At 48.9% G+C, this 19,244-nt stretch overlaps 1 long non-coding RNA gene across 2 annotated transcripts in view; it reads right to left on the bottom strand.

Moving 5' to 3' along the window:
- Window positions 1–10,237: 10,237 nt before the first annotated feature.
- Window positions 10,238–19,244, bottom strand: part of LOC141978006 (uncharacterized) — a 43,812-nt gene continuing 34,805 nt past the window's right edge. For both annotated transcript variants that reach the window (XR_012636313.1, XR_012636312.1), the window contains exon 6: window positions 10,238–10,289. This is a non-coding gene — a long non-coding RNA (uncharacterized LOC141978006). The remainder of the gene's footprint in view (window positions 10,290–19,244) is intronic.

Raw genomic sequence — 19,244 nt, forward strand, 5'->3', positions numbered from 1 at the left:
TCTTTATCTTCCACCATCCATGAGGTAGTCCCAAGGTGCTGTCTTTTCAGGCTCCATGATGGTCACACCTTTGTTTGCAGATGACATAACCTAAGAACCCTTTAATGCCAGCTGGCAAGAGTGTGTGACAGGAATGTCCTGATTCTGGTATGTACATTCTGGTTCACCAAGTAAAGTCATGTGAAGTCTTAAATGAAAGCTGGTGTTCAAATATATATGTGTGTGTGTGTGTGTGTGTGTGTATATATATATACACATTGTGATTCATATATCCATGTAATATGTTATAGGTCATTGAGGCCTGGTATGAATGATGCATGCTTGACATGAATGTGTGCGTTGCAAGTTAGCAACAGAAGCAAGAACTTAGGGTCAAAGGCTATTAGAACTCTTTGTGCAAAAACAATCTTATGTTCTGAGAAAAATATGGAAAATAATCAGAAAAGGAAATAATACCAGCTGGACTGATATACAATTGTATAATAATTGGAAGAAATGGCACGCCTTGGATCATGGTGGCCTGCCCAGGATTGTCTCTTTGGAATTGTGTGGGTAAAAGGCCTAGTAAACAACGGCAAAGAACCAATGACGCAATGGACTAATTTGCTCCTTTGTCTAAATTTCTATGAATAATTTTGAGGTGCCTGTTCTCAGAATGTGAAATTTACCTGGTATGCAGAGGACTAGGAAAAGACCTATGTGCCACATAAGTTCTGGTTAAACCCTGATTTGAAGGTTTAAATGGCCTCTAAGTGGTGCCTAAGGTTTTTCCTGGCCCTTTGCACGGGGATGATTTTAACACAGATGAGACGTTTTAGCTAAATTGACTCATCAGAATGCAAAAAATCAGCACAAACCAATTTGATCTTAGCCTCTGATTGACTATGAGATAGTGGACAACGCTTGAATTCCTAATTCCATCAGTTAGCGAAAACCAGCTGTTCTGAAGCACAGAACATTATGAGCGCTATCCTTGAAGACCTCTGGGAAGCTACAGCTGGTGCAGAATGTGACTGCTTGTCTGCTCTGGTGGTATTACCCACTGGAAACATATTAGACCTGTTTTCTCACAGCTGCACTGGTTCTCTATTTTCTTGATGAGTCAGCTGTAATTCAAAGTGTTCCTGTGAAGTCCCAAATGATTTCAGGATTTGCTATTGAAGATACATCATATCTCAGTCGCATTGGCACCTGAGTTCAGACGTGATGCTGGGCAGCCAGTGTATAGATGTAACCCCCTTGGAGCTGACAGTCAAGTATTTTCCATTGTGGGGGAGGGGCTTTCATCTCTGCAGTTTGCTTTCCCCCCCCCTCATTCCCTCGGTGTGCCAGAGCCCAAGTTAATTAACATTTAGAACAGTGCAAGAATCATTGTTATTGCCAGGATTTTACCTGGAAGTGTTTATTTTGGAGGGTGTCTTCTCTTCTGTTAATAATGCATTACATGTATTCATGTCCCCTGAGATCCAGGGCTAGACACATTTTAGAAGTTAAAAAAAAAAAAAGTGAATGCAATTACCATTATCATCTTACCAGGGAAACATTCCCTGACTCATTCCTGATGCGTGTGTGTATGCACATACCTGCAAAAATTTCCCACACATACCTAAACCTGGATCAGAGTCAAGGCCTGAATATCAGTTTTTCTAACTCTGTCAGGCAGTAGCCTAGGCCACCACATTGTTATTCTTAATTCTCTTCATTAATAGGAGATCGACTAAGTTATTACTTAGCCTCATGATTTTTGAGGTCATTCGGTAAGGTTTACACTGGGGGCAAATAATTAATTGCCCCAAAAATGGTGTCCTGTAAAAAGATAAATAATTAAATCCATAGGTACAGATCTGGGAGAGTAGAAGTTGCAATCTCTTCAAAAGTTCCATTTTACAGGACCCTAACAGAAAACCCACAAAGGCTTTCAGCAAAATCATTTGAAAAAATAAACCCCCCAGCAATTGCAATTTTACACTCTCAGCATCAAATCTCTTTACACCTAGACTCTCCCACAGAACAGCCTTTGAAAACAAAGATGAATCAGGCAATAGTATTTCTGTGCAGAACACATGCATGCTGCGCACAGAACTAAGTCCAACGCCACTAACATTCAGTTCCTTAGCCTTTCCTGTATTGTGCTGTAGAGTATATTTATGTGTTTCCTTGATCAATACTTGAATTCATCTTTGCAGGGGAGGCGGAGGAGAGACTACAGCTGGATAAATTTTTTGAAAATAATTGGTGTTGGGTTTTTTTGTTTTTTTTAATGGAAATCAGGGAAATTCAGTGGGTGGTTTTTTCAACAAAATTCTTAACTTTTATTTGAAGAAAAAGTTTTCTCCATTGATCAAGATCAAAGACTTGATCCAAAGCTCACTGACTTTAGTGGAAAGCCTCCTATTGACTTCAGTGGGTTTTGGATGGGGTCCCAAATAAGCAATCTGACAAGCTCAAAAGCCATCAACACTTATCTTCTCAGGCAAATCAGTTCTCTTCTCAGCAGCTCTGAAGTTGATCTTCTGCACAGCTCTGCCTCCAGATTAAACACAGGTGCAAAATAGAATGTTAGGATGTGGGCTAGAATGGTCTGTCGTCGGGCACTTTTAGCAAATAGGACAACAGCAGTTCACATGAACTCAAACTTAGCCTAAATGCACATGCCATGCAATAAATAATACTTTAGATACTGAATTAAAATGCTGTTCAATGTTGATATATAGCAATTCCACCAGTATTTAAACAAAAACAAAACAAAGGGGCATGAGCCATATTTTTTTTAAAAGGGGGGGAGGGGAGTGGGAAGCCAGGGCAGGCTTGGTGAGTGAAAATGCACATCTGGAGGATATAAACATTCTCAACTTTCTGAACATGTAAAACCAAGCATTTGTGTGTGTAAATGACACTCCTGCATACCATTTGGACTGGCACACAATTACATTGACTGCACCAGGTTGCAGCTCCGTTTCCTGCTCCTCCAGAACCTTCTCCTCAGGTTCTGGCTGCACTTTCCCCCACACCTCCTGATTTTTGCACATGGCCCCATAAAGGCACGAGATCTCCTCATCAACCTCCTCTAGACATTGGCCAGTGTGGCCATTCACCATACCAAGAGAAGGATGCTGTATGGGGTGGTGGGGCCTATTTCCGCTCCTTCCTGAAATCATGTCTCTGGGCAGAGGTCCTCTGGGCCACGTCTGTTGGCTACCTGGACACGTTGGAACAGCAGTAGGCACTGTCTGCGGTTCTCTGCTCAGTGTCCCTCTCTGAATAACTGTTTTTGACCCTGTGACACTCACTTCTGCTCCTGTTTTTTCATTTGTTGTTCCCTGAACTTACTTGAGGCCTGGGTCCAGTAGCTTCTTCCCTTAGATGGGGGAGGGGCCCTTAGTTGTGGGCAGGCTTGCACCCACCCATTCCCCCCCAGGAACTCAATCGGTGCACACCAGTTGGATGGCTAGGCATTTATCTGATTTGTGGGTGCAAGTGTAATTTGCACATCCAAGTATAGATCTTTGCATGCTAAAATAATTGTGCGCATAAAATTGCCAGTGCAAATTTGGAGGCCATATAAGAAAAATTTGCCCTGTAGGTCATGTATTCTTCAAGAACCCAAAATGTTTGGTGGAAGCTGTGGACAGTTTAATGCCTGTGGAAGTTGCCAGGCAGCACAGGGTAGAAAGAGGCACTTCTGGCAGCCCCAGCAGCAGTGCAAAGTAGCCTGTAATGACTAACAGTGAGAACCGTAGATACCTTTGTTTTTCTTTCAGTCCTACCTATCTCAAACAAATAGAAGAACCCAGGATAGATGTCACTTAGTACTTGTTTGCAAATATGAAATTCCAGTTAAGACATCAGGGGAAATTATGTGGTTGCTCTGTTTCTATGGTACTCTAAGTTAGTTTGATTTAAAAATAAGCCTTCCCCTTGTTTCCTCTGTTTCTTAGCGGCATGCAGAATGCTGCTCACCCTCTCACACGTATGGTACTACATCACATCCATTTTCCGAGGAATCCCCTGGCCTCCCAGTCATTTCAGGAGCTAGTTTAGAAATGCCTTCCTTGTTTGTATAACTCCAGACCTGGCACTCACTTCACTGCCTTTCCCTCCACTCATTTAACACCAGCTTCCTCTCTGTCCCTCTGCATAATCTCTTGCCATCTGGAACAGCCTTCCAGTATCTGTCTACCTCATCAGCACTCCATCTCTTTTCAAATCTCATCTAATAATATCTCTTCATTCCCCTGCCTACACCTCTTAATTCCTTTCTCCCTCTCTCAGGAGCTATCTGGTTTTAATATATTCTACATACAGCATCTTTTTGCCACTGTTTTCTCGTAATCTATACAATATAATATCCACTGTCTTGTACCATTTAAATTTGTAAAAGATTTTGGGATGGAGTTAGTATGAAAGAGGCTATGCAAAATAACGCTGCATTGTATTATGGATAGGCTGTTAAGCTGAGCCAGTTCTATGGCTGTTCTTTTCTTTTTCTTTCTTGGTATCCCCGCTGGAGCTCTGAGAAATCACTTCTCAAAATATAGACATATACATGTAAATACTTTTTTCTTGATTTACAACCAATCCATGAGGGCTTCAAATTGCAGCCACGCTACTTCCAGCCATGGAAACCTAAGTGAGTCACCTTCTAATATTGCTTTCCCTCTCTTTGGTCCCGCAGAGATCCCCAGTGCCATGGAAGCAATACACATTTTATCAGAATAGGGAGCAACTGCCTTCTATTTTATCAACAGCAGCAATTTCAGACTCTTAAACCAATGGAGTTAATAGGTTCTGAAAGGAATTCTGGCTAGTCTTCCTCAAAAAGAAGGATGGTGTTTGTGGCACTCAGGGCGGGAGAGAGAGAACGGGGTGTTGGACAGAGGAATCCATTCGGTTCTATTCTCCTGGAAAATCAAACCATATGGTTATGTTATTCTAAAAGCTACCCAGTCTTTATTAACTGGTAGGTGGTACAAGTGCCACAGATGTAATACAAATGAGCAGACAAAGAAGACTGTATAAATATTCTCTCTGATAAGGGAAAAACTTTGTCTTGAATACACAGCAACTTCTTGAGGCTCAGGATTTGGGGTGAGGCAGGGTGGAGGCCCATGTCCCAGGAGGTTGCTGCAGCCATTCTGCTGATTGTAAGTTTAGAACTCTGGCAAGTGACTTAGAAACCAAAGCTGTGTTATTCTGTATATGGGAGAGTTGGTGCCAGGCTCTGAATAAGTTGTCAAAAAGACTTTAAGGAAAGGGAAAAGAGGTGACAGAGATCAAAAGGAATCCCAACCTTTGGGTAGCATTGAGGAATGGAACTTGTTCTTTTGTTTCAGTTGAACACCACGGACGGATTATTACAAAGCAGTGGCAAAGGCAGTCAGCCTAGTTTAAACATATATCTTAAATGTATTCCTTTCATTTCCCCTTTCAGTTTCTTCGCCATGAATTGCATAAATATGAATAATAGTCATCAATTAAGGCAAAAGATCTTCAAAGTCTTTCATCAGTTTCTCATTTATGTCTCTCTCTGTTCATTTCACCTTTCTATTTCTCTCACGCACACTCGCTCCCTTTCATCTTGCTTGCAATTACCTGCCTGAACCTTATTTATATGTTTAATTCACTTTATGATTACAGGTACATTCTCTCACTCTCTAGTAATTATTGCCAGGGCAGGATGTGATTGGCATGTATAATGGTGGTTAGTCTCAACAATGGACTCTGCAGTTCCTTCTCTCTCCTGAGAAATAATGTATGGCTTCCTCTAAGTTTCACTGTGCTGAGGGAGAAATGTCACCTAAGCCTAAAAGCCAAGTCTTATAGTACATTTTGAGTCAAATTCTCAACTGGTGCAAATCAACGCAGCTCTTTGTTTTTGATGGCAATTTATGCCAGCTAAGAATCTGGCCCTTTATTTTTGTGTACCATATTTTATACACAGTAGGTATTGCAGAATGTTTTACAGCTATATGCTCTGCAGGCAAATGGAAAGGTGGGAGGGCGGGTGAATTGAAAAATAATGTACTATAGAGTTAATGTCTGTGGAAACAGTAGCACAGGGAGCAAAAGATATAAAGGCCAAATTACAGCCAGGGAGAGCCTCTGAGCGTAAGGGAATCTGGGCAGCTCAGAGAGTGGAATTTATTGTTTTAATGCAGAAAGAGTTAGGAGTCATCCAGATGAGGGAGCACTGGTCGTCAAATTCAATATGAAGAAAGCCAGGGAGGATGTTATATTTAATGGAGGAAGTGGGGGGAGGGAGTAGCATGGGAGAAGGATCTACATTAAGGGAAGGGGGAAAAAAGCCAAATGTTTAAAGACCTTAAATCCAAAGGCCTGATCCAGAGTCAACTGAGCTCAATAGGAGCCTTTCCACTGTTTCAGCTGGTATTGGATCAAGACCCACAGTTATGCAATCCTGGATTCCTGCAAACGGCAGGTCCCCTGTTTCCGCTCCGCACCGTTCACACAAGAATGAGCCACCTGAATTCTGCTCAGGAAGATTTGCTTCAAACAAAATAGGATGGATTTTCTTTCAAGGTCAGTGCATACATGTTATGAGGAAAAGTAACATTGTGCCCAGATACCAGGTCAACTACCCTTTGCATTTTCCTCACCCATATGTGCAGTGTAGATGGTGGCAGTGGATTGAAACAGGAGAGTACCCAAAACTCATTTCAAACCAAAAAAACAAAACTTAGTTTTGATAATGTCAAAAAGAGACATTTTAATAATTTTGAAACTTTTTTTCAATTTTGTTTTTTGAAAGGGGAGATTTGCAAAAGCAACTCTTTCCCATAATCAAAGTTCTGCTTTAGCAAATCAGTATTTTCTGATGAAAAACCTTTTTGTTGAAAAACTCCCAATCAGCTCTAATATTTTGCATTTCTCAGCATTACTACTCCGGGGACATCTCTTAGGCTAAGGTGATTGTATCTGGTACAATCAGTTCCCAATGTCTGAAGGAAGCAATAAGCATCTTATCATTACTTAGAATCTCCAAATTCAACTAATGACCAAACGTCATTATAAATTGTCCACGATGAACTGTTACATGGTAATTTATTTGCAGAGAAATGTCATCTGGGAGTGCAGAATGCAAAGTGGAGGTGACTGTTGTTTTCCCTGTATCTCCCTGGTGTACGTACCTCCATTTATTAACTTGCAAAGTAGCAATTTCTGAAGATTTAATTATTTGCTTTTCTATATCCAGCCACCAGTGCCATTATTCCCAGATCCGGAAGTTGAGCTCTCTGAGGTGCACACTCAATTGTTAAAAATTTTCCTTTCAGCACTTTTTTGATGGGTTGTTTGGAAGATGATGGTGTTACAGACATGCCTTTTTCATACTAAATATTTGTCTAAAAAGAGGACACCTGCTCTGCACATACCTCCCGTCTCCCTGTTTCTGTGGATAACTGGATGCTTTTTAATAAAAGAGGGTTGATTATTTTTTTTTTAAATAAAGAAATGCAAATTGTCAGTAAAAGTGTCTCTGCATCAGTGATATGTGTGGGAGACTGAAAAAAAACCCACCTCTAAGCCTGTAGCCACACTACTTCATGTTGTGAGCCTGTCAGATAGCCCAAGTTAGGTAGAAATGGGCATGGTAAGTACTGGATAGAAAAATGCTATTGAACACCTAGGTGCTTTAGGAAGTAGGCAATGTACTACAGGTTGCCAGGCCCAGCATTTTCAGATTATGAAGGGCCCTGAGGTGAGTAATAGTAATGTAATCAGTGGTCAGGTTGCTCGGACAGCCTGATATAAAGCTCACTGAAGTGTGTCTTTCCAGTGTCACCCATGTGCTTTGGATTAGCATGCTCAGGCTTCTATAAAGTTTTGATTCATACCAGTCATACTGATAGTGACTTACTACCCCTAAATCACTAGTGATGGTCCCAGGCAATACAGTTTGGATCTGGATCCAAACTCAGCTAGGACTTGGCAGCTAGAACTTGGTTCATATCTAACATAAACATATTATTATTATTTATTTAGATTCAAAATGATAACCAGATGTGTATCCAAGGCTCTAGGCTCTCTAACACCTTTATTATTTATCCAATATCATGAATTCCCAGCAGCACTGAAAGAATCATTATAACAGGAATAGAGACAGACACCTGCAGATACTCCTTTTCACCCCCATCACTGTAGAAAGCACACCCTCAGCCCTCTCCAAAAACCCCTCTCTAACAGATGTATTTTGCTGCATGCTCAGAAGGTCACTAAATTCAGGCTAGTTCAGATCAAGATGGGGAGCAAGTCTCATAGAGAAGGCCCAGCCAGCTGCCCCATCTCCATCATAATGAGAAGGATCTAGGTCAGGTGCCTCTGAGGAACACAGCTGTGGCAGTATGGCCTGGGGAGTGAGTGGAGTTGTCAGATGTCCGGTTTTCGATCGGAACGCCCAGTCAAAAAGGGACCCTGGTGGCTCCAGTTGGCACTGCCGGTTGGCACTATTTCCCATTTTGTATTCATTACTTTCCTGTTTAAAAAGATTCAGTTATCCAGTCAGAGAGCAGCAACACTATAATGTGACTTAAATGTCCAGTTACACCTCAGGAGTAACAAACATTGAGTAAACAAAAGTTTACTCCATTTGCAAACACCCCAAAAGCTGAAAATTGGTAGTATAAACTATTTAGTGAATACAGTACTTAAGAATTTGTATTTGTACAAATAATGCATTTGTAGAATTTGGGATTTTTTCCAGAATGGAAGAAAGGGCTATAATCATTTATAATGACTGAAGAATGAATGATTTATTAGCTCTTTTCATAACATGCCTATGTTTGCAATGGACACTTTTTTTTAACTTGTCAGAAAGGTGCCAAGTGGGCTTAAAGTGAGTAAATTCTGAAGGTTCAGGTAAGTTCTTATTTGCCCCCAAATCATTTATTCAGCCACATTTATTGTTTTGAAAGCACTGTATTCCAGAAATTGTGAGTCAGAGTTTGAAATCATATCTTGAACGCTGACGATTGTACATGGAGATTTTGGCAAAAAGAGATCTGCATGAATTTTAAGGAAGTCATCCTGGACTGAATACCAGTCTGTGGGATTAGAAACAAAAAGGTTATTTCTGTTCCAAGTAATATCTCTGTAAAGTGAAAGAGAAAGAGTGCTACTGACCTGATCAGAGTTTGAATGAGAACTCTTATTTCCAGTGTTTGGAGATAAAAATAAAAAGAATCCTGGCTTTGCCACTGAGTGGCACACTAAAAATAAAAATAAGTTTTCATTTATCTTGACTATGGATGAAATCCTGAGTCTGTTGAAATTATTCAGCATTTTGCCATTGACTTCACTGGGGGCCAAGATTTCACTCTTTGACTTTAAAGCCACAAAAGTCTGTTATGGGGTTTGGTTTGGTTTAGTGTCCTCTGTTCACCAACAGTGCAATTATAGGCAGCAGGGAAACCGGGCCTCTGTTCCATGAAAAATTCGGAGATTTTTTCCCTTTTCTCTATGAAATGAAAACAAAAACAAAACATCAAAACCTCTATTTTATGAAATGGAAAATCCCATCCCATTCAGTTCTGCTGCTGGGCGTATTGTGGTGGTTGAGTCAGTGCTCTGCCCCCTCCCTGCCCTTCCTCACCCAAGTGCACATGTTGGGAAAGGCATAGCTCTGTGGAGCCTGCTTCCCCCTGTGCACAGGAAGTGGTGGTAAGAGTTTTCAGCAGAAGGAAAGAAGGGGGACCTTATTCTCCCCCTGTTCCCTTCTTCCAGTGCGAAGAAAAGGCCATGCGCTGGCTCTTGCTTGCTAGTTGAAATGATTCACACACTTGAGATGAATATATTTTCACCCCTAAATTATTTGCTTCAATTATATTTCAGAATTGTTGCTATTCTTCCCTAATCTTTTGCAGTGCATGATTGGTCACCTAAAATATATGGTATTTTTTCTTCTTTATGATTGGAACTTTTATGAACAAGTAGAGGAAAGTCAAAGAGATTGGCCCAACTTCCCCTGCCACCCTCTGGGGAAGTGGCACAGACCCAGTGGTGGAGAGTGGGCTGCCTGGGACAGTTTGCGCCAAAAGACTTTAATACCCTAGAAGGGAAGGACTATAGTGAGCTGGCCAGAGGGTAAAGTCACAAAGAGGAAGCTGAAGCTCCTGGAGCAAGAGGGCAACAGGGCAAGACAGGATGGATGAACAGACTGTGAGAGGAGGGTAAAGCACCTGGAAAGAGCTAATTCCCAAAGTGACGCAGAAGGAGGCATTACCTGCAGTGAGTGGACCCCGTCGCAGAGCCATATGAGTACTTCTTGGGTGAACCTATGCACAAACATATAGTCACATAACAGTCCATCAGATATTTGCTTTCTGTAAACATATTCTTGCAAACAAAGAAACAAACAAAGAACAAGATTGTGGAAAATGGGTAAAAAGAGTCAAATTTCATCAAAGTGAGTTACAGGTATTCATCTGAACAATTGCTCGCAAATATATATTTTACAGTATGTACCCAGATTTTATTATAATCCTTTGATATAAAACACTGATTCTCCGCTCATTTATACCAGTGTAAATCAGGCATAACTCCACTGAAATCCATGAGTTGTACTGGTGTAAAACCAGTGTAAATGAGAGGGAAATCAGGTCCTCCAGATTTATGTTCAATCTGTCTTAATCCAAAGACATCATCTTTTAATTTTTTATTCTGTTCTCAAAACCAGACAGAAAATGACCAGACATCTTTCCCTAGGCACACAGCCAAGAGCTTCCTAAATTGATCTGTTGTGATACACATCAGATGTTTATTCTAATACTGACTTCAGAAGTTTTGCCTTCATTCAGCAGAGAATTTTTGAAGACGCTGTGAGAGCATTAAATAGCTACGTCAACCAAATTAGTCCTTTGAGAAATAAATATCCAATATTTTAAAAGAAATTACAGGATCCTTTGAAATAGATAGTCTTACTGTCAATTACTCTCCATGTATGGCTATGTTTATCAATCAGGAGCTGCTTAAAGGCTACTTTGACACTTCACTATCTTTTTCCCCTTTCAAACGTGTTTTCCAGGATTCCCTGGAAACTTCAGAGTATTTACAGTACTGTTTATTTCAGAAGTTTACAGCCCCTAATGCATGTGTTAGTGAGATGAGTAATTAGGCAGACATAGTAGCCATGTAACTCTTTTAACTAACAATTCCTTTCCAAGTTCCCCCCTGTTGCTTCCTCAGCATGAAGCAGGGAAGATTCTGCTAACACAATCTAATTAGCTAAAACAAAGATTATTTAAAGAGCATCTAGATCCCTCCAGATCCATTAAATTACAGCACATTCATCCCAGTGAAGAAGCCTCATAAATTTCTCCTGGATTTAACTGTGATAATCCATTTTGTGGCAAATTGCCAGCACTACTTTGATGGGTCTCACGCTTTCTCTTCTTGGGGAGGGATCAGGGCACTGTTTCTCAGTTCTGAACTGGGGTATTAACTGCCCCACTAGTGTCCTAGAGGAGGGGAATGGAGAGGGAGGGACCCGGGCCCACCCTCTACTCCAGGTCCCAGCCCACTTGCCCTAGGAATAGCAGTAAACCGCTTGAATTAGCGGTTCCTTCCCCTGGGCTACTTCCCTCTCCTGCCCTTCAGCTTGTGGGGCTTCCTGCCCTCCCTCTGCACAAACCAGGTGTCTCTTTACCTAGGGTCTTGGTCTTCTTAGCCCACCACAGCACTTCTCCAAATCCTCCTCTGCTTCCCTCCAAACTGCTCTCTGCTCCAACACCAATCCACTCTGTTTCAACTCCTCCAAACTTCTCTTTGCTCCAACGCCAATCCAATCTGCTTCAGCTCCTCCAAACTGCCTCTCTACTCCAACATCAATCCACCCTGCTTCAACTCCTCCCCTTGTCTGATTGGGGGTTTTATCAGGTGACTGGCTTCAGGTGCTTTAATTAATCTATAGCAAACTTTCTTCCCTCTACAGGGAATAAGCTCCCTTCTAGCACTCTCCTGCTGCCCTCTGGCCTGGGCTTTCCTTGCTTTTTGCCCCTGCTTTAGTTCCCCCCCCCCCCCGACCGGGCCAGATGCTTTTTCTTCTTTTTTTTTTTTTTTTTTTTTTGCTGCCGTTCGAGTGCTGGTCGGCTGACAGCTTGCCTGCCAGCCCCCCCACGCCTGCCCTCGGACGCTGCTATTGCTTCAGCTGCAACCCCCGGAGGAGGGGGGAGGACTGCCGACCCGCTCCCCGGAGGAGGCGAGTGGACGCCCCCAGACCCAGCCGTTTTGCTGTTTGTTTGTGGACCCGCAATTAATCGTCTTCTTATCTTTGCTTGGCATTTTTGGAATGCTCCACAAAGACCAGGAGAGAAGACAGCTGACAGAGACATCGCCCGGGGAAGCTACAAATCATCGTGGAGGGGGCCGTAAGACTGAGTAACTTTTGAACTGTACTCTCGTGTGGGGGGAGTTTGACTGCGCCTTAACTGCATTTGTAGGGGCACAGGGGGTGTGGCAGGGAGCTGCCCCCCAATCCATCGGTGCCCCCCCCAACACTACTGCAACCGTCATGGCCCTCCCGCCATCCGTCCCTGCTGGCAACCTGCCATCTGCCTCTAGCCTCAACTGCTTGCTTTGAATTCCATCATCCGGACCAGACACAACAGCCGACCAAACGAGACTCTTTGGATAAACGCGCGTGGGTCCACGTTCCCCACCCCACACCCGGACTGCTCACCCCACAGTTTGCCCCTACTACCTGACCCCAACTCCTGTTTCCTTCCCCTGTCCAGTCCGACCCATTTGCGCCCCCCCCCCGCCTGCAGCCCAACAGGGAGAAGTGGTTAATCTGCTTCCCCCTCCCCCCTCCTCCTTCTGGTGTCTCCCCATCTCTCCCTGCTCACGATGGAGGGAATGAGAGGGGTGAGGCCCCTCTAACAACCTCAGTTGCCCCTCCCCCACCTACCCCCCTGCCCAACCCCCAAGCCCCCCTCCGCACCACTGCTGCCAAAACACCTGCCACCGCCCCCGCTGGGGCATCGGCAGCCGGAGGCACCAGGGCGCCTATTACCGCTGCTATGCCCACCGCCCCCCCCAGATTCTAGGAAAGCCCCCCCAGTTAGCCGGAAAGGCCAGGGTGCGAAGAAGGGGAAGGGCCCCGCCACAACCACCAAGCCCTCCATGGCAGAGGCTGCCCCCACCGCTGTGGCCTCGTCATCGACCATGGCGTCCCTCCCCGCTGTTCCCTCCACCAGCTCTGCGAGCTTCCCTCCCCCAGCCCCCAGGGCGTATGCCTGGGCGGTGGCAGCCCCTCCCCGCCTGCCGCCTCGTCATCTCGCCCACCCACCGCCTCCGCGACCATCAATAGTGGCCGGGGCCCCTTTCCCACCATGACCAGGAAGCATAGCATCCGTTGCCTCCTGGTGCCCGCCTCACCCCACATGGAGACATACGTGCAGGCGTTGGCGAGGGTGGTAGGACCCACGGCTATTGTGGCGGCCTCCAAAATGTATGGGAAGGTCGTCTTTTTCTTAGCATCGGAGGCTGCCGCCCAGGAGGCAGTGGAGAAGGGCCTGGTGGGGGGGGGTGTTTGTCCCCCTGGAGCCGCTAGAAGACCTGGGCATCCGCCTAGTCCTGACCTCCATCCCTCCTTTTCTACCCAATGCCGCCCTGTAACCCACTCTCTCCACCCTGGGGAAACCCGTTTCTGTCATCAGCCCTCTCCCGTTGGGCTGCAAGGACCCCACCCTCCACCACGTCCTTTCGTTCCGCCGGCAAGTGCAGCTTTTACCGCCGCCGGCGGAGCGTGACGGAGAGGCGCTCGAGGGGTCCTTCCTAGTCCCCTACCAGGGAGCCCACTATCGGGTCTACTATTCCACAGGAGAGGCCCGGTGCTACCTCTGCCGATCAGCGGGGCATGTCCGAAGAGACTGCCCCTTGGCCCAGCGGGGAGGGGCACCCGAGACCCGGCAGGACATCGGCTCTGTCGTTGCCGGCGCCCCTGGCCGCCCGACATCTGAAACCACCTCTCCTCCTGCTCGATCCACCGCTGCTCCTGCCCGGGCCCAAGAGACACCTCCCCTACAACACCCAGACGAGCGAGGGAGCCCCGCCCTTGCTGTTCACAATCCAGCAGAGCCTATGGAGGAGGGTGCAGCAAAGATATTACTGGGCATAGGAGAGGGCCCGCCCCAAGGAGAACCGCCCCCCCCATGTTGCCTCACCGTTACCCCCCCGAGCCTCTGAACCATCGCCTCTGCCCCCCGACACGACCCCTGCTAACCAGCCCCCAGACGATGCTATGGAGGGCTGGACCCTAGTCCAGGGAAAGCGAGGCAAGCGGAAGGCTAGAGCTCCGCTGCACCCCTCCGATGCGGAGGCCCCCCGGAAGACCAGGAAGGGAGGCACTGACACTGAGCCTTCCGCTATGCCCACGAGTGAGATCCATCCGCCGGTGTCGGGAGGGGAAGACAAAATAGCACTGGAAGGTAGAATCTCCCCTCCACGGGAGACCCTCCCCTCCGAGACCCCTGAGGAAGCCCCTTCTGCCCGAATATCACCCGAACCCCCCGTGAACCCCGAAGCGACTGTCGTAGTGGGCGCCAGAGGGGAGTCCCCCGGGGTGGCAGAAGACGACCTTTCCTCCATGTATGAGGAGATCGAGGCCCTAGGTTTGACCCCGGTCACCCAGGGAGAGAATGACCTACTGCCGGCTGGCCTCGATCTGGGCAACCTTACCCGAGTCCCCCTTTCCCCATGCTCCCTCCCCCTAACCGCCTTCCTGGGCGAACACCCTGCAGAAGGTGGTCCACCACCTGAAGCCATGGCTGCCAAATCCACCACAGAGCCTGCGCCTAGCATCACTGGGAGACCCCTCCCCACCCCCTTAACCCTCGAATCTGTTTGGGAGGCACCACCTCTTAGCTGCTTGCCTCCCGAAGCCCAGAGCCTCGCCTCTGCCCCCGCCCCCACCCCCACCCCTGTCCCTGCCCAATCCACCTCCTCCTGCAATGCTATTGCCGCCCCTGGGGTTATTGCTTTCCCGTTTTTTGCGGATCCCCCCCAAGAAGCAGCCTTTGCATTTTCCTGCCGCGACCCATTAGGAGCTGCAATTTTCCCTCCGCCATCCTCTTCTACCCCAAGGCTTGAGACGGACCTAATAACTTTAGCCTGTCAGACACCCCGTCGGTGGTCTGCACCCTGCCTGCCCGCCTCAGCGGACAACGAGGCTGCACCAAAAGCCCCACCAGGGAATAACCCGGAAATTGCAACCCCACCCCCCCATGAGCTGCGAAAAGTGTTGCGACAGTTTTTAGAAGACATCCATGGCTCCCGCAACAGGGTACAGCTATCTCTCCAGCTATGGGGGGACTTTGATCACATCCTCCAGGCCACAAGGGCCCTTATAAAGGAGGGTAAAGGGAAAGGAAGGCACGGTGCCGCGGCCTATGGGTGGGCCCGCAGCTTCCGTGACGATTTACTCATTTACGGGATGGGTCACGGATTGTTGCGCGACCTGCCGGGGGCTGCGAACACCCCCGCCAACAAGGAACCCCCACCCCCCCAGCCCTCCGCATGACGCCCCTCATTAGTGCAACTTTGAACACCAGGGGCTGTAGGATGGCTCTCCGCAGGTCCCAGGTGCTCTCTTACCTTCGGGAAGGGGGATACTCTGTGGTTTTCCTGCAGGAGACCCATACGGATCCGACCGCCAAGGACAGCTGGCGGCTGGAGTGGGGGGACGGGGTCTACTTCAGCCACTTCACTATTCGACAAGCTGGAGTGGCGACCCTGTTCTCCCCCAACCTACGGCCCGAGGTGCTAGAGGTCACTGAGGCCGTGCCGGGCCACCTGCTGCATCTCCGAGTCCATATGGAGGGGCTCGTGGTCAACCTCGTCAACATCTATGCCCCGGCAACGAGCCTGAAGCGGCCGCAATTCTATCAGCGGGTGTCCGACTTCCTCAGCACCCTAGATTCTCACGAGTGCTTAGTCCTGGGAGGGGACTTTAACACCACCCTCGAGGAACAGGACCGCTAAGGGGCTGAGCTGAGCCCGGCCGCCGCGAACATTCTCTGAGAAATAGTTGAACATCACTCCCTCGTAGACGTCTGGCGTGACCACCACCCAGATGACACTTCCACGTTCACCTTTGTCCGGGTGGAGGCCCATCGGTCACACCACTCTCGGTTGGACCGTATTTATTTATCCCGTTTCCATCTTTCACAGGCTCACTCCTCCAACATTCGGCCGGCCCCATTCTCCGACTATCATCTAGCCACCATAACAGCCTCCCTCCGTGCAGAGAGGCCGGGACCGAACTATTGGCACTTTAACAACAGCCTGTTGGAGGATGAGGGCTTCGTGACGTCCTTCCGGGAGTTTTGGCTGGCCTGGTGAGAGCAGCGACGTGCCTTTCCCTTGGCGCGGCGATGGTGGGATTTAGGGAAGGTGCGCGCCAAGCTCTTCGGCCGTGACTGCACCCGGGGCACCAGCCGACGGAGAAATGCAGCGATAAAGCAGTTGGAACGGGAGGTCTTGGAGATGGAGAGGCGTCTGGCCGCCAGCCCCGAGGACCCGTTCCTCTGCGGAGCGTGCCGGGAGAAGTGGGAGGAGCTCCGGGCCCTCGAGGACCATCGGGCCCGAGGTGCCTTCGTTCGATCCCACATCCACCTCCTTCGGGAGATGGATCGCGGCTCCCGTTTCTTCTACGCCCTGGAGAAAATGAGGGGGGCCAAGAAACACATCACCTGCCTTCTAGCAGAAGACGGCGCCCCCCTCGTGGATCCGGTGGAGATGCGTGGGAGGGCCCGTGACTTCTACACAAGCCTTTTCTCCCCGGATCCGACCGATCCTAGCGCTTGCAGGGTGCTCTGGGAGGAACTCCCCATGGTCAGCGTGGGCGACCGAGACCGACTAGAGCTTCCTCTCACCCTGGCCGAGTTCTCGGAAGCCCTCCTTCGCATGCCCACCAATAAATCTCTGGGCATGGACGGGCTGACCATGGAGTTCTACCGAGCGTTCTGGGACATCCTCGGCCCAGACCTAGCCACTGTCTGGGCCGAGTCTTTGCAGGGCGGGGTCCTCCCTCTTTCGTGCAGGCAAGCGGTGCTCGCCTTGCTGCCGAAGAAGGGGGACCTCCGCGATTTACGAAACTGGCATCCCGTCTCGCTCCTTAGCACGGACTACAAAATCGTAGCGAAAGCAATCTCGCTGCGGCTAGGGTCCGTGATGGCAGACGTGATCCACCCAGACCAGACCTATACTGTCCCGGGTCGCAGCATTTTTGACAACCTATTTCTAGTCTGAGATCTTTTGGAACTCGGCAGTAGAGCCGGTCTGCTGTTCGCCCTCCTGTCTCTTGATCAGGAGAAGGAGTTCTATAGAGTGGACCATGGGTACCTCCTGGGCACTCTGCAGGCGTTTGGATTCAGACCTCAGCTTGTGAGTTTTCTCCAGGTGCTGTACACTTCCGTGGAGTGTCTGGTTAGGCTCAACTGGACCCTGACCGAACCGGTCAGCTTCGGGCAAGGAGTACGGCAGGGGTGCCCCCTCTCGGGCCAGCTGTACGCTCTGGCGATCGAGACCTTCCTCTGTCTCCTCCGCAGGAGGTTGACGGGGTTGGTGCTGCGGGAGCCGGAGCTGCGGCTGGTCCTGTCGGCGTATGCCAATGACGTGCTCCTCGTGGTCCAGGACCCGGGGGACTTGGCGCGGGTGGAGGCTTGCCAGGCCATCTATTCGGCAGCCTCCTCCGCCCGAGTCAACTGGGTCAAGAGCTCTGGCTTGGCGGTGGGGGACTGGCGGCAGGTGAGCTCCCTCCCACCCACGCTTCAGACCATCCAGTGGAGCGCGGGTCCACTGCTCTACCTCAGCATTTACCTTTCTGCCACGCATCCCTCTCTGCCGGAGAACTGGCAAAATTTAGAAGGCGGGGTGATAGAGCGGCTCCGGAAATGGACGAGGCTACTCCGATGTCTCTCCCTCTGAGGGAGAGCACTGGTGCTTAACCAACTAGTCCTGTCCACGCTCTGATACCGGCTCAACACCCTGGTCCCGGCCCCGGGTTTCCTGACCAACCTCCGGACATCGATTCTAGAGTTCTTTTGGTCAGGAATGCACTGGGCCCCTGTTGGGGTTCTTCATCTACCCCTGAAGGAAGGAGGGCAGGGCCTGAAGTGTCTGCACACTCAGGTCCGTGTCTTCCGCCTCCAGGCCCTGCAGAGGCTCCTTAATAGCGCAGGTAGTTCGACGTGGAGCATACTGGCTCATGCCTTCCTGCGCCGCTTCCAAGGGCTTCGATACGACCGGCAGCTCTTTTATCTCTGTCCGGGAGGTCTTCCGCGAGACCTCTCGGGGCTGCTGGTCTTCTACCAGGACCTCCTCCGGACTTGGAAACTGTTTTTAACGACCAGGTCTGTGGCGGCCACCGAGGGGGCAGATCTCCTCACGGAGCCCCTGCTACACAACCCCCAGCTCTGGGAGCAGGTGGCGGAGTCCCGCTCGGTGCGCAAGAGCTTGATCCTGGCAGAAGTCACGAGAGTCGGAGACCTCCTGGACTATGACCAGGGAGACTGGCTGGATCCCCTGACACTTGCTCGGTGCATGGGGCTCTCCAGACCTCGTACCCCCCAGCGCGTACTTCAGGAGGTGAAGGCCGCTTTGCTGCCCACTGCTCGAGCTTACCTCGACCGGGTCCTGCTCGAGGGCATGCCCCGCCCACTCTCTACCCTAGGCCCGCTGGAGCTTTTAATTGGACCCCTGCCCCGTAGACCCAATCGACCCCCTCACCCCTTTACTGTGAGCCGGCTGCATGAACTGCAGCCGGTAAGCTTCCAAACCGCGCCAAGGAAACATCTATACACGCTTGTGCTCCACACCCTTCATGCCCTCACCCTAGTGTCCCTCCCCAACACAAAGTGGCGAGACCTTCTGCCACCTTTGGAGGGTGAGCAGCCCCGGTGGGCCAGCCTATATTCCACCTTGGTTCCAAGGCCTGTCGGGGACATCAGTTGGCGGCTCCTTCACGGAGCTGTGAGCACGGGCACGTACTTGGCACAGTTCACCCCCATCCCAGATACTTGTTCCTTTTGCAGTGTGAAGGAAACCCTGGCGCACGTATATTTGGAGTGTGCCAGGCTGCAGCCCCTGTTCCGGCTCCTCACAAATCTTCTATTACGTTTTTGGTTGCATTTTTCCCCTCACCTTTTTATTTATGCACTCCCCATCCGTGGCCTCACAAAGTCGCGGGATCTCCTAGTTAACCTCCTCCTGACCCTGGCTAAAACAGCCAT

Source organism: Natator depressus, chromosome 1 (genome assembly GCF_965152275.1).
Source record: "Natator depressus isolate rNatDep1 chromosome 1, rNatDep2.hap1, whole genome shotgun sequence".
NCBI classification, from domain to species: Eukaryota; Metazoa; Chordata; order Testudines; family Cheloniidae; genus Natator; species Natator depressus.